The 18,619-nt window shown below is 46.7% G+C and overlaps 3 non-coding genes across 3 annotated transcripts; all 3 read left to right on the top strand.

Moving 5' to 3' along the window:
- Nucleotides 1-325: 325 nt before the first annotated feature.
- LOC147733994 (signal recognition particle RNA) lies at nucleotides 326-625 on the top strand. Its single transcript, XR_015307804.1, has one exon.
- Nucleotides 626-2,224: 1,599 nt separating this feature from the next.
- Nucleotides 2,225-2,524, top strand: LOC147733993 (signal recognition particle RNA). Its single transcript, XR_015307741.1, has one exon.
- Nucleotides 2,525-4,400: 1,876 nt separating this feature from the next.
- Nucleotides 4,401-4,700, top strand: LOC147733992 (signal recognition particle RNA). The gene has a single exon (XR_015307805.1).
- Nucleotides 4,701-18,619: the final 13,919 nt, after the last annotated feature.

Raw genomic sequence — 18,619 nt, 5'->3', positions numbered from 1 at the left:
TTCCCCTCTGTCCCTCTACCTATCTCTCACTCTCTAAATACTAGTATCTATATTGTATTCACATCCCCTTAACAAACTTTCTACTTCCTCTCTCCCTTAAATCGGTTCAACCCTCTTCTTTTCCTTTAGGAAACTCCACATCTTTTTTAAAGGCCCTTCCCATATTCACACTGCTTCTTGATAAGACACTATTTTCCTTTCTTTGAAGGATAGTGAAATAGATTTTCTTGAAATACGGTTGGCATACCATCAATTCATTACACCGTACTTTATCATTATCCTTACTTAAGCAATGCATTTCATCATTAGGACATGTGCTGTGTTTGCCGGGCATGGTGGCGTGTGCCTGTTGTCCTAGCTACTTGGGAGGCAGAGGCTTGTGGATTGCTTGATCTCAGGGGTTCTGGGCTGCACTCAGCTGTGTTGATCAGGTGTCCATGCTATGTTGGGTATCAATGTGGTGTTCTAGAGGGAGCTCTTGAATTTCGGGTTGTGTAATGAGAGGTGCACTGACCCAGGCTGGAAACACAGCAGGCCAAAACTTCCGTTGCCATTGGTAGCAGGACTGCACCTGTGAGCAGTAGGTGTGAAACAGCCTGAGCAAAATAGTGAGACCTAGCCTCTCGTTTTTTGACTCAAATCTGAAAGTTTTGATTTTTACAAGATGGTAATGAATTATTTTTCCAAAACGAAATCTTTGTTTTCCTTTTGATATTTTTACAGGAAATATAATGAACATTTGAACTGGGTCGGGAATTCTATCATAGCAGACAATTCTCCAGAATTGAGACATATTGCAACAGCAAGCTAGCAGGTGGAGAGGACTGAAAACTCTGTGCAGCCTAGAATAGATGGCTGTGTGATTTTCAGCAAGGATGACTGAAATGCATTCTTCATTTTAGAGCACCCGCAGGATTAAATTGATCTGTCAAGTACAGAAGTATCCTTAGAAGTGCAACTTTGAAATGCGTTTGCTGGGTCTTCTGCTGCATTCCTACGTCCAGCTCTAATTCAGTTTTTGATTAGCCTTCATTCACTTCCATATATGAATGAGAAGGAGAAATTAGAGGGCCCTTCGCTCTTTGAGAGAAACATGAAAAGACTGAGAACTGTGCAACTCCCAAACATTGGAGCCTTCGGCCATACTCCAGCCAACTCTTGCGGTTTAATACTTTTAAATGTTGATGTTGTTTAACAATCCCAGCAGAAGGGATCAGGTTGACAGGCGCTGCAGTTCTCCATTATGGGGCTGTCCAGATCATTACTCATTCTACCTTGATTTGGCATAGTATAAAATATGTCATGAAGTCTGCTATGAAAAGGTATACAAATCTGTTTGAATCACTTTTGTTAGTCAGGGGGACCCATTCGCTGGAAGGGGCAGGGAGGACAAAAATAGCTCATTGGTATAGAACACTGAATTAGCAGCAGATTCTGAGGTGGGAGAAGATCGAGTAATCCAACTGGACCTCAATAAATGGTTTCTTAGTATGCAGTAGCCCGCGACCACTTCTAACCCAAAAGCGTAATCTCATCCCTTTGCAGAATGAGGCAAGCTTTCACCTGCTCAAGCTGAACTGACATTGGTCTTCTTGGCCAGCAAAGAGTTCCTCTCTTGAAGCTGTTGAGGCTAGAGAACAGAATGACGCGTATTCATTCTTTATGAAAACTCTTCTAGCCCTCCCACTCCATACCACTTTATAACTTCCAATGTTGCAGATGTCTTCCATCATTGTAACCCTTGCTGCTTTTCTCAACATTGGCTGGCTCGGCATAACAAGAAGGGATGGATGGCTACAGGAGAGCCTGAATTGTGCCTGTAAGGTTCTACAGGGAGTCACTGGCAGATAAAGAGAAACTCAGCCCTAAGTTGGCTCTTCTCTCTCACTTTCTTTCTCCTCTCTCCCTCTACCTATCTCTCACTCACTAAATACTAGTATCTATATTGTATTCACATCCCGTTCACAAACTTTCTGACCCTACTTCCTCTCTCCCTTAAATCAGTTCAACCCTCTTCTTTTCATTTAGGAAACTCCTCATCTTTTTTAAAGGCCCTTCCCATATTCACACTGCTTCTTGATAAGACATTCTTTTCCTTTCTTCCAAGGATAGTGAAATTTATTTTCTTGAAACATGGTTGGCATACCATCAATTCATTACACCGTACTTTATCATTAGCCTTATTTAAGCAATGCATTTCATCATTAGGACATGTGCAGTCTTTGCCGGGCATGGTGGCGTTTGCCTGTTGTCCTAGCTACTTGGGTGGCTGAGGCTTGTGGATTGCTTGAGCTCAGGGGTTCTGGGCTGCACTCAGCTGTGTTGATCAGGTGTCCATGCTACGTTGGGTATCAATATGGTGTTCTAGAGGGAGCTCTAGAATTTCAGGTTGTGTAATGAGAGTTGCACCGACCCAGGCTGGAAACAAAGCAGGCCAAAGCTTCTGTGCCCATCTGTAGCAGGACAGCACCTGTGAGCAGTAGGTGTAACACAGCCTAAGCAAAATAGTAAGACCTAGCCTCTCTTTTTTTGACTCAAATGTGAAAGTTTTTATTTTTACAAGATGATAATGAATATTTTTCCAAAACCAAATCTTTGTTTTTCTTATGATATTTTTGCATGAAATATAATGAACATTTGAACTGGGCCGGGCATTCTAGCATATCAGACAATTCTCCAGAAATGAGACATATTGCAACAACAAGCTAGCAGGTGGAGAGGACTGAAAACTCTGTGCAGCCTAGAATAAATGGCTGTGTGATTTTCAGCGAGGATGACTGAAATGCATTCTTCATTTTGGAGCACCTGTAGGATTAAATTGATCTGTCAAGTACAAAAGTCTCCTTAGAAGTGTAACTTTGAAATGCGTTTGCTGGGTCTTCTGCTGCATTCCTGCGTCCAGATCTAATTCATTTTTTGATTAGCCCTCATTCAATTCCATATATGAATGAGTTTCAGAAATTAGAGGGCCCTTCGCTCTTTGAGAGAAACATGAAAATACTGAGAACTGTGCAACTCCCAAACATTGGAGCCTCCGGCCTTACTCCAGCCAACTCTTGCTGTTTAATACTTTTAAATGTAGATGTTGTTTAACAATCCCAGTAGAAGGGATCAGGTTGACAGGGGCTGCAGTTCTCCAATATGGGGCTGTCAAGACCATTACTCAATCCTACCTTGATTTGGCACAGTATAAATGAAAAGGTATGCAAATGTGTTTGAATCACTTTCGTTATTCATGGGGACCCATATACTGGAAGGGGCAGGGAGGACACAAATAGCTCATTGGTATAGAACTCTGAATTAGCAGCTGATTTTGGGGTGGGAGAAGATCGAGTAATCCAACTGGACCTCAATAAACGGTTTATTAGTATGCAGTAGCCCACGACCACTTCTAACCCAAAAGCGTAATCTCATCCTTTTGCAGAATCAGGCAAACTTTCACCTGCTCAAGCTGAACTGACATTGGTCTTCTTGGCAAGCAAGAGTTCCTCTCTTGAAGCTGTTGAGGCTAGAGAACAGAATGACTCGTATTCATTCTTTATAATAACTCTTCTAGCCCTCCGACTCCATACCACTTTATAACTTCGAATGTTGCAGTACTCTTCCATGGATGTATGTCGTTACAACGCGATGCTTTACATCGCAGTACTTTACGACGCATGTTTTACAACGCAAGTCGTTACCACGACTTGCGTTGTTGGGGGCTGGATAGTGAATAGTTTAATTTACTATTCCAACTCCAGTCCCCGTGGATAGTAGGGAAGGAGTTGGATAGTAAATTAAACTATTTATTATCCTGGAGCGCCCCCCCAGCGCAATTCGTTGTTACAACTTGCGTTGTAAAAGTTGCGTCGTAAGGGAACTGCGGTGTAAAATCCGCGTTTTAAAGGATGTTCCCCCTCTTCTATCATTGTAACCTTTGCTGCTTTTCTCAACATTGGCTGACTCGGCATGACAAGAAGGGACGGATGGCTACCAGAGAGCCTGAATTGTGCCTGTAAGGTTCTACAGGGAGTCACTGACAGATAAAGAGAAACTCAGCAGTAAGCTGGCTCTTCTCTCTCCTTTTCTTTCCCCTCTGACCCTCTACCTATCTCTCTCTCTAAATACTAGTATCTATATTGTATTCATATCCCCTGTACAAACTTTCTGGCCCTACTTCATCTCTCCCTTAAATCAGTTCAACCCCCTTCTTTTCATTTAGGAAACTCCACATCTTTTTTAAAGGCCCTTCCCATATTCACACTGCTTCTTGATAAGACATTATTTTCCTTTCTTTGAAGGATAGTGAAATTGATTTTCTGGAAACATGGTTGGCATACCATCAATTAATTACACCGTACTTTATCATTATCCTTACTTAAGCAATGCATTTCATCATTAGGACATGTGCTGTGCTTGCCGGGCATGGTGGCGTGTGCCTGTTGTCCTAGCTACTTGGGAAGCTGAGGCTTGTGGATTGCTTGAGCTCAGGCCTTCTGGGCTGCACTCAGCTGTGTTTATCAGGTGTCCATGCTACGTTGGGTATCAATATGGTGTTCTAGAGGGAACTCTAGAATTGTAGGTTGTATAATGAGAGTTGCACAGACCTAGGCTGGAAACAGAGCAGGCCAAAGCTTCCGTACCCATTGGTAGAAGGACAGCACCTTTGAGCAGTAGGTGTAACACAGCCTGAGCAAAATAGTCAGACCTAGCCTCTCTTTTTTTGACTCAAATGTGAAAGTTTTGATTTTAACAAGATGGTAATGAATTATTTTTCCAAAACCAAATCTTTGTTTTTCTTTTGATATTTTTGCAGTAAATATGAACATTTGAACTGGGTCGGGCATTCTAACTTAGCAGACAATTCTCCAGAATTGAGACATATTGCAACAACAAGCTAGCAGGTGGAGAGGACTGAAAACTCTGTGCAGGCTAGAATAAATGGCTGTGTGGTTTTCAGTGAGGATGACTGAAATGCATTCTTCATTTTGGAGCACCTGTAGAATTAAATTGATCTGTCAAGCACAAAATTATCCTTAGAAGTGCAACTTTGAAATGCGTTTGCTGGGTCTTCTGCTGTATTCCTACGTCCAGCTCTAATTCATTTTTTGATTAGCCCTCATTCAATTCCATATATGAATGAGTTTCAGAAATTAGAGGGCCCTTCGCTCTTTGAGAGAAACATGAAAAGACTGAGAACTGTGCAACTCCCAAACATTGGAGCCTCCGGCCTTACTCCAGCCAACTCTTGCTGTTTAATACTTTTAAATGTAGATGTTGTTTAACAATCCCAGTAGAAGGGATCAGGTTGACAGGGGCTGCAGTTCTCCAATATGGGGCTGTCAAGACCATTACTCAATCCTACCTTGATTTGGCACAGTATAAATGAAAAGGTATGCAAATGTGTTTGAATCACTTTCGTTATTCATGGGGACCCATATGCTGGAAGGGGCAGGGAGGACAACAATAGCGCATTGGTGTAGAACACTGAATTAGCAGCTGATTTTGAGGTGGGTTAACTTCAAATAATCCAACTGGACCTCAATAAACGGTTTCTTAGTATGCAGTAGCCCGCGACCACCTCTAACACAAAAGCGTAATCTCATCCCTTTGCAGAATCAGGCAAGCTTTCACCTGCTCAAGCTGAACTGACATTGGTCTTCTTGGCCAGCAAGAGTTCCTCTCTTGAAGCTGTTGAGGCTAGAGAACAGAATGACGCATATTCATTCTTTATAATAACTCTTCTAGCCCTTCCACTCCATACCACTTTATAACTTCCAATGTTGCACATGTCTTCCATCATTGTGACCCTTGCTGCTTTTCTCAACATTGGCTGGCTCGGCATAACAAGAAGAGATGGATGGCTACAGGAGAGCCTGAATTATGCCGGTAAGGTTCTACAGGAAGTCACTGGCAGATAAAGAGAAACTCAGCCCGAAGCTGGCTCTTCTCTCTCACTTTATTTCCTCTCTGTCCCTCTACCTTTTTCTCACTCTCTAAATACTAGTATCTATATTGTATTCACATCCCCTTCACAAACTTTCTGACCCTACTTCCTCTCTCCCTTAAATCAGTTCAACCCTCTTCTTTTCATTTAAGAAACTCCACATCTTTTTTAAAGGCCCTTCCTATATTCACAATGCTTCTTGATAAGACATTCTTTTCCTTACATTGAAGGATAGTGAAATTGATTTTCTTGAAACATGTTTGGCATACCATCAATTCATTACACCTTACTTTATCATTATTCTTACTTAAGAAATAGGTTTCATCATTAGGAGATGTGCAGTGTTTGCCGGGCATGGTGGCGTGTGCCTGTTGTCCTAGCTACTTGGGAGGCTGAGGCTTGTGGATTGCTTTAGCTCAGGGGTTCTGGGCTGCACTCAGCTGTGTTGATCAGGTGTCCATGCTACGTTGGCTAATACATATGGTGTTCTAGAGGGAGCTCTTGAATTTCAGGTTGTGTAATGAGAGGTGCACCGAGGTTCCTACGTCAAGCTCTAATTTGTTTTTTGCTTAGCCCTCATTCACTTCCATATATGAATGAGCAGGAGAAATTGTAGGGCCCTTCGCTCTTTGAGAGCAACATGAAAAGACTGAGAACTCTGCAACTCTCAAACACTGGAGCCTATGGCCTTACTCCAACCAACTCTTGAAGTTTAATACTTTTAAATGTTGATGTTGTTTCACAATCCCAGCAGAAGGGATCAGGTTGACAGGCGCTGCAGTTCTCCAATATGGGGCTGTCAAGATCATTACTCAATCTACCTTGATTTGGCACAGTATAAAATACGTCATGAAGTCTCCTATGAAAAGGTATGCAAATCTGTTTGAATCACTTTCCTTATTCAGTGGGACCCATTAGCTGGAAGGGGCAGGGAGGACCACAATAGCTCATTGGTATGGGGCACTGCATTAGAAGCTGATTTTAAGGTGGGAGAAGATAGAGTAACATCAATGAGAAGGAGAAATTACAGGGCCCTTCGCTCTTTGAGCGAAACATGAAAAGACTAAGAGCTGTGCAACTCTCAAACATTGGAGCCTGTGGTTTTACTCCAGTTAACTCTTGCCGGTTTAACCCCTTTGGTGCTAGGCCTTTTCCCCTTCTGTGCTTAGCCTTTTTTTGGCTATTTGGGGTAGTGCGTGCCTAGGCCCCTGTAACATTTTGACCACATAAGGTATCCACGCCAATTGTCCGCCCTTTTCTTCCAACATCCATGGGGATTCTAAAGGTACCCAGGGTTTGTGGTGTCCCTTGAAGGGGTCCCAGAAAGTAAGCAAAATACAGTAAAAAAAATGTTTTTCTGAAAAACTGGAAAAACGGGCTGCAATGAAAGCCTCTGAGTTTTTGCCTGTACAAGTTATCAAAAAAGGGGTTGTGGGGCTGAAGTCACCATTTTCCCAGCTTTTAGGGTATGACAGTTTTTTGTCAGAGAACCAACATTTTCCACGCAGTTGTGGCATTTTTCTGGGACATAGCCTATTTTTGCTATTTTTAGTGCTTTTAACCTCCTTTCAGTTAATGGTAAAAATGAGTATGAAAGCAATAATGGATCCTAGAAAGCTATACATTTTTAAAAAGTAGACAAAATTCTGAATTCAGAAAGGGGTCATTTGTCTAAAGCCATGAAGGTTTCTTTATAGAAACTATCAGGTAAATATTGGAAAAATTGAAAAATAGTTTTAAAAATCAGCCTTTTGAGTCAATGTTTTTTGACCTGTAACTTCTGGTAACTATGACAGCTCTTTGAAAGCAATATACTGTTACATCCGCTGGAACTTCCTGGTTGTGAGGATATATAGGACTTGTAGGTTCACCAAGAACCCGCCAAACCCAGAGCCAAAAACTGAGCAGCAACTTGCAATTGTATTTTATTATGTAGCGGGTATAGAGCAATTATTCTTTGAAAATGCATACATGGAAAAATCGGAATGAAAGACACCTATGTATTTCTGAAATGGGTACAAATTATAGAGTTTAGAAACAGTACATATTTGCAAATTTTCAAAATTGGGAATACTCATACTAGCATGAGAATTATTGGTCATTTTTTACACAATGTCTTTCATTTGGAAGGGAGAAATGCATGAAAACTCAATAGGTAATAACAGTTGATTTACAAATCTGAATTACCCTAAGTCTCCGTATAAAAACGGTACCACACTTGTGTGGGTCGGCCTTGTGCCCACAATAGGGAACGGCGCAAAACGCAACGTGGTCACACCTCCATCTCGCAGTGAAAAATGACCCTTTTTTAGCAGATTGCCTAGCTGTAGTTTTTGTACCCTAGCTCTGCCGGCACCTAGGGAAACCTAGCAAACCTATACATTTTTGAAAAAACTAGACACCCTGGGAAATCCAGGATGGGGTGGCTTGACTGCCTCCCACCAGGTTCTGTTACCCACAAACCCTTGCAAACATAAAGAATTGTCCAAAAAAAAACATTTTTACTACATTTCTGTGGTGGAAAGTTCTGGAATCTGCGTGGATCCACAAATTTCCACCCACCCTGTGTTTCTCAAAGTCTTCCACGAAAAAAGGTACCCCACTTATGTGGGGCGGCCTAGTGCCTGCAAAGTGCCTAGCTGTAGTTTTTGAACGCTAGTTCTGCTGGCATCTAGGGAAACCTGGCAAATCTATTCATTTTTGAAATCTAGACACCCAGGGGAATCCAGGATGGGGTGACTTGACTGCCTCCCACCAGGTTCTGTTACCCAAAAAACCCTTGCAAACCTACAAAAATGTCAAAATACACACATTTTCTCCACATTTTTGTGGTGGAAAGTTCTGGAATCTGCGTGGATCCACAAATTTCCTTCCACCCTGCGTTCCCCAAAGTCTTCTGCACAAAATGGTACCCCACTTGTGTGGATCAGCCTAGTGCCTGCGACAGGAAACGGCACAAAACGCGATGTGGTCACACCTCAATTTTGCTGTGAAAAATGACCTTTTTTTGCAAAGTGCCCAGCTGTAGTTTTTGAACCCTAGCTCTCTGCAGGCACCTAGGGAAACCTCGCAAACCTATACATTTTTTAAAACTAGCCACCCAGGGGAATCCAGGATGAGGTGACTTGACTGCCTCTCACCAGGTTCTGTTACCCAGAATCCCTTGCAAACCTAAAAAATTGACAAAAAAACTAATTTTTCCCACATTTCTGTGGTGGGAAGTTCTGGAATCTGCGTGTATCCACAAATGTCCTTTCACCCCGTGTTCCCCAAAGTCTTCCGAGAAAAAAGGTACCCCACTTGTGTGGGTCGGCCTAGTGCCTGCAACAGAAAGCGGCACAAAACGCAACGTGGCCACACCTCAATTTCGCAGTGAAAAATGACCCTTGCTTTGCAAAGTGCCTAGCTGTAGTTTTTGAACCTTAGCTCTGCCGGCACCTAGGGAAACCTAGTAAACCTATACATTTTTGAAAACTAGACTCCCTGGGGAATCCATGATGGGGTGACTTGACTGCCTCCCACCAGGTTCTGTTACCCAGAATCCCTTGCAAACCTAAATAATTGTCCAAAAAACAAATTTTTCCTACATTTCTGTGGTGGAAAGTTCTGGAATCTGTGTGGATCCACAAATTTCCACCCACCCCACGTTCCTCAAAGTCTTCCGAGAAAAGTGGTACCCCTCTTGTGTGGGGCGGCCTCGTGCCTGCGACTGGAAGCGGCGTAAAATGGAACATGGTCATCCCTCAATTTCGCAGTGAAAAATGACCCTTTTTCAGCAAAGTGCCTAGCTGTAGCTTTTGAACTGTAGCTCCTCCGGCACCTAGGGAAACCTGGCAAACCTATACATTTCTGAAAACTAGACACCCAGGGGAATCCAGGATGGGGTGACTTGACTGCCTCCCAACAGGTTCTGTTACGCAGAAACCCTTGCAAACCTACAAAATTGTCAAAATAAACACATTTTCTCAACATTTCTGTGGTGGAAAGTTCTGGAATCTGCGCGTATCCACAAATTTCCTTCCACCCTGCGTTCCCCAAAGTCTTACACGCAAAATGATACCCCACTTGTGTGGGTCAGCCTAGTGCCTGCGACAGGAAACGGCACAAAACAAAACGTGGTCACACCTCTATTTTGCAGTGAAAAATGACCTTTTTTTGGCAAAGTGCCTAGCTGTAGGTTTTGAACCCTAGCTCTGCAGGCACCTAGGGAAACCTCGTAAACCTATACATTTTGGTAAAGTAGACACCCAGGGGAATCCAGGATGGGGTGACTTGACTGCCTCCCACCAGGTTCTGTTACCCAGAATCCCTTCCAAACCTAACAAATTGACAAAAAAACACATTTTCCCCACATTTCTGTGGTGGAAAGTTCTGGAATCTGCGTGGATCCACAAATATCCACCCACCCTGCATTCCCCAAAGTCGCCTGAGAAAAATGGTATCTCACTTGTGTGGATTGGCCTAGTGCCTGCGACAGGAAACAGCACAAAACGCAACGTGGTTGCACCTCAATTTTGCAGTGAAAAATGGCCCTTTTTTTACAAAGTGCCTAGCTGTAGTTTTTGAATCCTAGCTCTACTGGCACCTGGGGAAACCTAGCAAACCTATATATTCTTAAAAACTAGATACACAGGGGAATCTAGGATGGGGTGACTTGACTGCCTCCCACCAGGTTCTGTTACCCAGAAACCCTTGCAAACTTAAAAAAGTGTAAAAAAACCAAACTTTTTCCACATTTCTGTGGTGGAAAGTTCTGGAATCTGCGTGTATCCACAAATTTCCTTTCACTCCACGTTCCCCAAAGTCTTCCGAGAAAAAAGGTACCCCACTTGTGTGGGTCGGCCTAGTGCCTGCACCAGAAAACGGAGCAAAACGCAACATGGTCACACCTCAATTTCACAGTGAAAAATGACCCTTGTTTTGCAAAGTGCCTAGCTGTTGTTTTTTAACCCTAGTTCTACCGGCACCTGGGGAAACCTAGCAAACCTATACATTTTTAAAAACTAGACACCCAGGGGAATCCAGGATGGGGTGACTTGACTGCCTCCCACCAGGTTCTGTTACCCAGAAACCCTTGCAAACTTAAAAGAGTGTAAAATAAAACAATTTTTTTCCACATTTCTGTGGTGGAAAGTTCTGGAATCTGCGTGTATCCACAAATTTCCTTTCACTCCGCGTTCCCCAAAGTCTTGCGAGAAAATGGTACCCCACTTGTGTGGGTCGGCCTAGTGCCTGCAACAGAAAACGGAGCAAAACGCAACGTGGTCACACCTCAATTTCGCAGTGAAAAATGACCCTTGTTTTGCAAAGTGCCTAGCTGTAGTTTTTGAACCCTAGCTCTGCCGGCACCTAGGGAAACCTGTTATGTTATGTTACACTTTCTTATATAGCGCCCGGCTGCCCCAGCAAAGGGGCATCCCGGCGCTTGATCAGAAGAGAGAAAGCATACACAGCCAACAGAAAGAACATAACACAACCAGCTACTGACAGAAAAGGTGTGTCTTGATGGCCTTTCTAAAAGCCAAATGGTCATTTAAACTCCGGATCTGCAGTGGCAGGGCGTTCCAGAGTTTTGCAGCCAGATAGCGGAAGGAACGCCCTCCCGTCCGGGCTAGTTTTACTCGGGGAACCACAGCCAAACACTGTCCCACCGATCTAAGAGTTCTACGGGGGGAGTACCTCGTCATCAAGGGGCAGAGCATGGGGAGTGAATCCATTTTCAAAATTTTAAAAGCGAGACACAGAGTCTTGAAATGGATTCTTTTATCAATAGGAAGCCAGTGTAGCTTTGAGAGCGTATTAGTCACTGATTTGTACCGGGGAAGTTCAGTCAAGGCACGTGCCACTGCGTTCTGGACGCGTTGTAAGCGAGCCTTCTCCGTCTGGTTAGTTCCCAGAAACAGAGAACTTGCGTAATCCAGTCGTGAAAGGATTGTAGACTGCACCACAAGCTGACGCGAAGGCGGATCAAACATTTTTAGTATTGGCCTCAGATTCCGCAAGATTCCAAAACACATGGCTGCTACTTTCTTTGTGTGGGCAACAAAACTTAGTGAGGAGTCGAACCAGACTCCTAGATGTTTAACTTAATTTTTTGGTTCTGGAGGGTTGCCAAGAATGTCCGGCCACCATTCCTCACCCCATGCTGCAGCATTTTTACCGACTACCAGCACCTCGTCTTGTCAGCATTAAGCTGAAGATAATTCGCTGTCATCCATGCTGTTATTGCAGTAAGGCCCTGTTTGAAATTGTGCGCTTTTGCCCCGGCTTCGTCACTCAGCATCACCACCAGCTGAGTGTCGTCCGCGTATGAGACTATGGACAGGTCCCACCGTTTGGCGACCTCCGCCAATGGCTGGACATACAGAATAAAAAGTGTCGGGCTGAGCGCAGAGCCTTGGGGCACGCCTTGCTCGATGCTACATTCTTTAGACAGAAACGGCGGGATGGAGACCCGAAATGATCTACCGGTCAAAAAAGCTTTGAACCATGCCAGGGCTTGGCCCACAACCCCTGCCGTCTCCAGTCTATGTAGCAGAACCTTATGTGACACCGTATCGAAGGCAGCACTGAGATCTAATAAAATCAGTGCTGCCGTCTGCCCGGAATCCAAAATTGCCCGGAGATGTTCTGTCACACTGAGAAGAGCAGTTTCCGTGCTGTGTCCAGCATTAAATCCGTGCTGGGAAGCATCCAGAATGTTATAAGAATGGAGATGCTGAGTCGGAACGGCATTGACATAGGACTCCGCATCCTTCGCAGGCCAAGGAAGCAACGAGATAGGTCTAAAATTCTCCGGCCTAGTGGGGTCCAAGATAGGTTTTTTAATAATGGGGGACACCCATGCCTGCTTCCATCTGGTAGGTATTATAGATGTAATAAACAAAGAGTTGATCAGAGTTCTTAATGGGTCAAGGACCAACGAATCAGCCTCTCTGAAATGTTCCGGTTTTAGGGGATCTGCTGGAGAGCCTGATTTAACTTTCAGGCAGAGTCTAAGAAAATCCTCTCGATCCAGCTCCGGTATGAGCCTAAGTTCAAACCTAGCAAACCTATAACATTTTTTAAACTAGACTCCCTGGGGAATCCAGGATGGGGTGACTTGACTGCCTCCCACCAGGTTCTGTTACCCAGAATCTCTTGCAAACCAAAAGAATTGTCCAAAAAACAAATTTTTCTTAAATTTCTGTGGTGGAAAGTTCTGGAATCTGCGTGGATCCACAAATTTCCACCCACCCCGCGTTCCTCAAAGTCTTCTGAGAAAAATGGTACCTCTCTTGTGAGGGGCGGCCTAGTCCCTGCGACTGGAAACGGCGCAAAACGCAACATGGTCACACCTCAATTTCGCAATGAAAAATGATTTTTTTCTGCAAAGTGCCTAGCTGTAGTTTTTGAACGGTAGCTCTGCCGGCACCTAGGGAAACCTGGCAAACCTATACATTTTTTAAAACTAGACACCCAGGGAAATCCAGGATGGGGTGACTTGACTGCCTCCCACCAGGTTCTGTTACCCAGAAACCCTTGCAAACCTACAAAATTGTCAAAATAAACACATTTTCTCCACATTTCTGTGGTGGAAAGTTCTGGAATCTGCGCATATCCACAAATTTCCTTCCACCCTGCGTTCCCCAAAGTCTTCCACGCAAAATGATACCCCACTTGTGTGGGTCGGCCTAGTGCCTGCGACAGGAAACAGCAAAAACGAAATGTGGTCACACCTCAATTTTGCAGTGAAAAATGACCGTTTTTTGGCAAAGTGCCTAGCTGTAGTTTTTGAACCCTAGCTCTGCAGGCACCTAGGGAAACCTGGCAAACCTATACATTTGTGTAAACTAGACACCCAGGGGAATCCAGGATGGGGTGACTTGACTGTCTCCCACCAGGTTCTGTTACCCAGAATCCCTTGCAAACCTAAACTATTGACAAAACAAACACATTTTCCCCACATTTCTGTGGTGGAAAGTTCTGGAATCTGCGTGGATTCACAAATATCCACCCACCCTGCGTTCCCCAAAGTCATCTGAGAATAATGGTACCTCACTTGTGTGGGTTGGCCTAGTGCCTGTGACAGGAAACGGCGCAAAACGCAATGTGGTCGCACCTTAAAATTGCTGTGAAAAATTGCCCTTTTTAGGTTTCGCCTGGCGGCCGCTGCGCAGCAACGTTCGCGCAGGCGAAATCTTATGTTTTTACCAGTGTGGGGCTTTGTCCCGCCATCTCTTCCATTGGCGAGCTCCATAAATGGAGGCTAGCCATTGGAAGAGAGATCTGTCCGTCATTGCCGGAGCAGATTCGTGGGCGTTCCGGCGATTTTTACTCATCCCGCCCCTTTGCGATCGTCATGCGCCGATGGGCGGTTGTTTATTTATTTATTTTTCTCGGGAATGTGGCTGCCATTTTTTCGTGGAGCTGGGGCGGGCGGGTCGATCCCCATGGAAGTGGTCATTCCTCCATTTCCTGGGACAATTAAGGACAGACCACACTCGTTAGGACGGTTATTCCCGTGAAAGCTATTCGGGAAGGTGGAGTTTTTGCACGGGGAGAGAACAAATATGGCACAGAACTTCCATAGAGACGGTTTGCCGGGCTCCAGCGGCCTCGGCTGATTAGAGTCGCCTGGAAGGAGGAGGGCCGAGGTTCGGAAAAAGTGAACCCATGTGGACTCTCGATGTGTGCTGTGCGGGGCTCCTTCTCCATGTGCCTGGGGTTGTTTTGCCAGAGAACAAATATGGCACAGAACTTCCATAGAGACGGTTTGCCGGGCTCCAGCGGCCTCAACTGATTAGAGTCGCCTGGAAGGAGGAGGGCCGATGTTTGAAAAAACTGAACATGTAGGAAGTAATTCGCGGAGTGATTCACCTTTCCAACCAGCACTCTCCCCCCCCCCTCCCGCAGGGCCACTCGGGGCTCCGGGGGGAAGAGTGCGGGTGTCTAAGCGCTGCCATGTGGACTCTCGCAGTGTGCTTTGCGGGGCTCCTGCTTCATGTGCCCGGGGTTGTTTTGCCCTATGCTGGGCATCCGCCGGCTCCAAGGGTCCATCACGTCTCGGCGGGCAGTCTATTGTTTATAGCTTGTTTCACACACTCAGGGGTGAGAGATGTATTGCAGCTGGGTTAGATACTCCCCTCCGAGCCCTCCACCGCCCCAATCCCTCCTAAAAAAAAACCACACACTACCCTCCTCCCCTGAGGAGCAAAGCAATAAAGTAACTCCATGTCAGCAAGGGCGGGATGCTCCAGATCCGGGATTTTCTTTCATGGATCCATTGGTCAACCCGAAGTCAGCAGGACCATAACTCCCAGAATGCACAGTACCGTGATACTTAGCAGCAGCAGGTGGCGGTAATGTTTCAACCCCCTGGGCTGTCAGTACCACCTTTTGGGAAAAGCATAGGTCGCCTTTTGTGGCCATGTATTTCTGGTAGTGAACTGTGTTTAACACGGAAAGCGTCTCTTATTACACTTCTGCTAGGTGCTACGAACAACAGGCGTTACTATGGCCCAGAGCGATGGTGCTCAAGATACCAACCCCGGAATGATGAAGCCTGGCAGTTGGCCCCGCCGGGATCCTAAAGTGACCGCAGATGTTAGCAGCGAGCGCCAAGCCGCAGCGCCCACACGGTGGGCAGGTACAAGCAGCTAGGGTGGCTCCTTCCTGGGCCAGGGCGCAGGGCCACTCCCTCCACACAGGAGGCATAAGGGCCGGGCACACGGGGATCCGAGGGGAAGAATGCGGGTGTCTAAGCCCCGCCACGTGGACTCTCCCCGTGTGCACTGCGGGGCTCCTGCTTCATGTGCCCGGGGTTGTTTTGCCCTATGCTGGGCATCCGCCGGCTCCAAGGGTCCATCACGTCTCGGCGGGCAGTCTGTTATTTCTTTGCTAGTTTCACACACTCAGGGGTGAGAGATGGATTGCAGCTGGGTTACATACTCCCCTCCCCACACACGCGCACACACACTGCCCTCCTCCCCTAAGGGGCAAAGCAATAAAGTAAATCCAGGTCAGCAAGGGCGGGATGCTCCAGATCCGGGCTTTTCTTTCAGTGGATCCATTGGTCAACCGGAAGTCAGTAGGACCATAACTCCCAGAATCCACAGGCGTTACTATGGCCCAGAACGATGGTGCTTAAGAGACCAACCCCGGAAGGATGACGGCTGGTAATTGGCCCTGCATGGATCCTGAAGTGTGACCTGCGGTGACCTGCTGACCGCAGATGTCTGCAGTGAGCGCCGAACCGCCGCGCACTCACGGTGGGCAGGTTCAAGCAGCTAGGGTGGCTCAGGACTGGCTCCTTCTCAGGCCTGGCCCAGGGCAAAGGGCCATTCCCTCCACACGGGAGGCATAAGGGCTGGGCACACGGGGCTCCGGGGGGGAAGAGTGCGGGTGTCAAAGCACTGCCATGTGGACTGTGCTGTGCGGGACTCATGCTTCACGTGCCCGGGGTTGTTTTGCCCTGTGCAGGGCAGCCGCCAGCTCCGAGGGTCCAATCACGTCTCTGCGGGCAGTCTATTGTTTATTTGCTAGTTTCACACACTCGGGGTGAGAGATGGATTGCAGTTGGGTTAGATACTCCCCTCCCTCCTCCACCCCCTCCACACACACTACCCTCCTCCCCTGAGGGGCAAAGCAATAAAGTAACTCCATGTCACCAAGGGCGGGATTCTCCAGATCCGTGCTTTTCTTTCAGTGGCTCCATTGGTCAACCCGAAGTCAGCAGGACCATAACTCCCAGGATGCACAGTACTGGTAAACAAACATCTTTCACTTAGCACTGCATCCTAGTGGCCCGTGGTCACGTGATACTTATCAGCAGCAGGTGGCTGTAATGTTTCAACCCCCAGTCTGTCAATACCACCTTTTGGGAAAAGCATAAGTCGTCTTTTGTAGCCATGTATTTCAGGTAGTGAACTGTGTTTAAAACAGAGAGCGTCTTGTATTACACTTCTGTTGCTAGGTGCTACAAACAACAGGCGTTACTATGGCCCAGAGCGATGGTGCTCAAGATACCAACCCGGAAGGATGAGGGCTGGGAGTTGGCCCCGCTGGGATCCTGAAGTGTGACCTGCGGTGACCGCAGATGTCAGCAGTGAGTGCCAAACCGCCGCGACCACACAGTGGGCAGGTACAAGCAGCTAGGGTGGCTCGGGACTGGCACCTTCCCAGGCCAGGCCTAGGGCGCGGGCCACTCCACGGGGCTCCGGAGGGGAAGAGTGCGGGTGTCTAAACACTGCCATGTGAACTCTCGCCGTTTGCTGTGCGAGGCTCCTGCTGCTCCAGACCACCACCGCCGCAGTCCCGGAGGCCTCGTCTAACATGGAAGTTTGCCTTTCCCCCTCCCCACTACCCCACCTCCCCACTGCTCTCGGTGCACACTGCTCCGTCAGTGCACATCTACTCTGACCACCAGCATCGTGTGCTCACCACTGCAGACAGCTCCATCAGTTCACCTCAACCCTGTCCTGTGCTCACAACTGCACACAGCTGTCAGTGCACCTCAACCATGACCACCAGCATCAAGCGCACACCACTGCACACAGCTGCGTCAGCGCACATTTACCCTGACCACCAGCATCATGTGCTCACCACTGCACACAGTTCCATCAGTTCACCTCAGCCTGTCCTGCGCTCACAACTGCACACAGCTGTCAGTGCACCTCAGCCCTGATCACCAGCATCAAGCGCTCACCACTGCACACAGCTGCGTCAGCACACATCTACCCTGACCACCAGCATCATGTGCTCACCACTGCACACAGCTATGTCAGTGCACCTCAGCCTTGACCAGTGCTCACCACTGCACACAGCTCCGTCAATGCACCTTAGCCCTGACCAGTACTCACCACTGCACACAGCTGTCAGTGCACCTCCAACCGGACCACCAGCATCAAGCGCTCACCAATGCACACAGCTCAGTCAGTGCACCTCAGCCCTGACCAGTGCTCACCACTACACACAGCTCCGTCAATGCACCTCAGCCCTGACCAGTGCTCACCACTGCACACGGCTGCGTCAGTGCACATCTACCCTGACCACTAGCATCAAACGCTCACCATTGCACACAGCTCTGTCAGTGCACCTCAGCCTTGACCAGTGCTCACCACTGCACACAGCTCCGTCAATGCACCTTAGCCCTGACCAGTGCTCACCACTGCGCACAGCTGTCAGTGCACCTCAGACCTGACCACCAGCATCAAGCGCTCACCACTGCACACAGCTCAGTCAGTGCACCTCAGCCCTGACCAGTGCTCACCACTGCACACAGCTCCGTCAATGCACCTCAGCCCTGACCAGTGCTCACCACCCCACCGGATTCATGCATCCTGTTGTATCTCGTCCTGCACCCCAGACTTTTCTTGCACAGGCAGCGAAATGAAATGCAATAGGTCTCACATTTGCGAGAGATTAAGCTAATGGCAATGTAAATGACAATGCCATTTATTTATCTGTTTTCAAAACCAACACATAAATACAAATTTTGTTATTTACAATGCCAATAGATCAAACTTTTCCAAAGGCGAAACCATTGCATTGTAAATGCTTGTTTTACAAAGTGCCTAGCTGTAGTTTTTGAACCCTAGCTCTGTTGGCACATAGGGAAACCTAGCAAACCTATACATTTTTCAAAACTATACACCCAGGGAAATATAGGATGGGGTCACTTGACTGTCTCTCCCCAGGTTCTGTTACCCA

The sequence above is a fragment of the Lissotriton vulgaris genome, chromosome 1_2, assembly GCF_964263255.1.
Source record: "Lissotriton vulgaris chromosome 1_2, aLisVul1.2, whole genome shotgun sequence".
Taxonomy (NCBI): domain Eukaryota; kingdom Metazoa; phylum Chordata; class Amphibia; order Caudata; family Salamandridae; genus Lissotriton; species Lissotriton vulgaris.
Note: the sequence above shows the minus strand (reverse complement) of the source record. Positions and strands in the feature narration are given on the sequence as shown.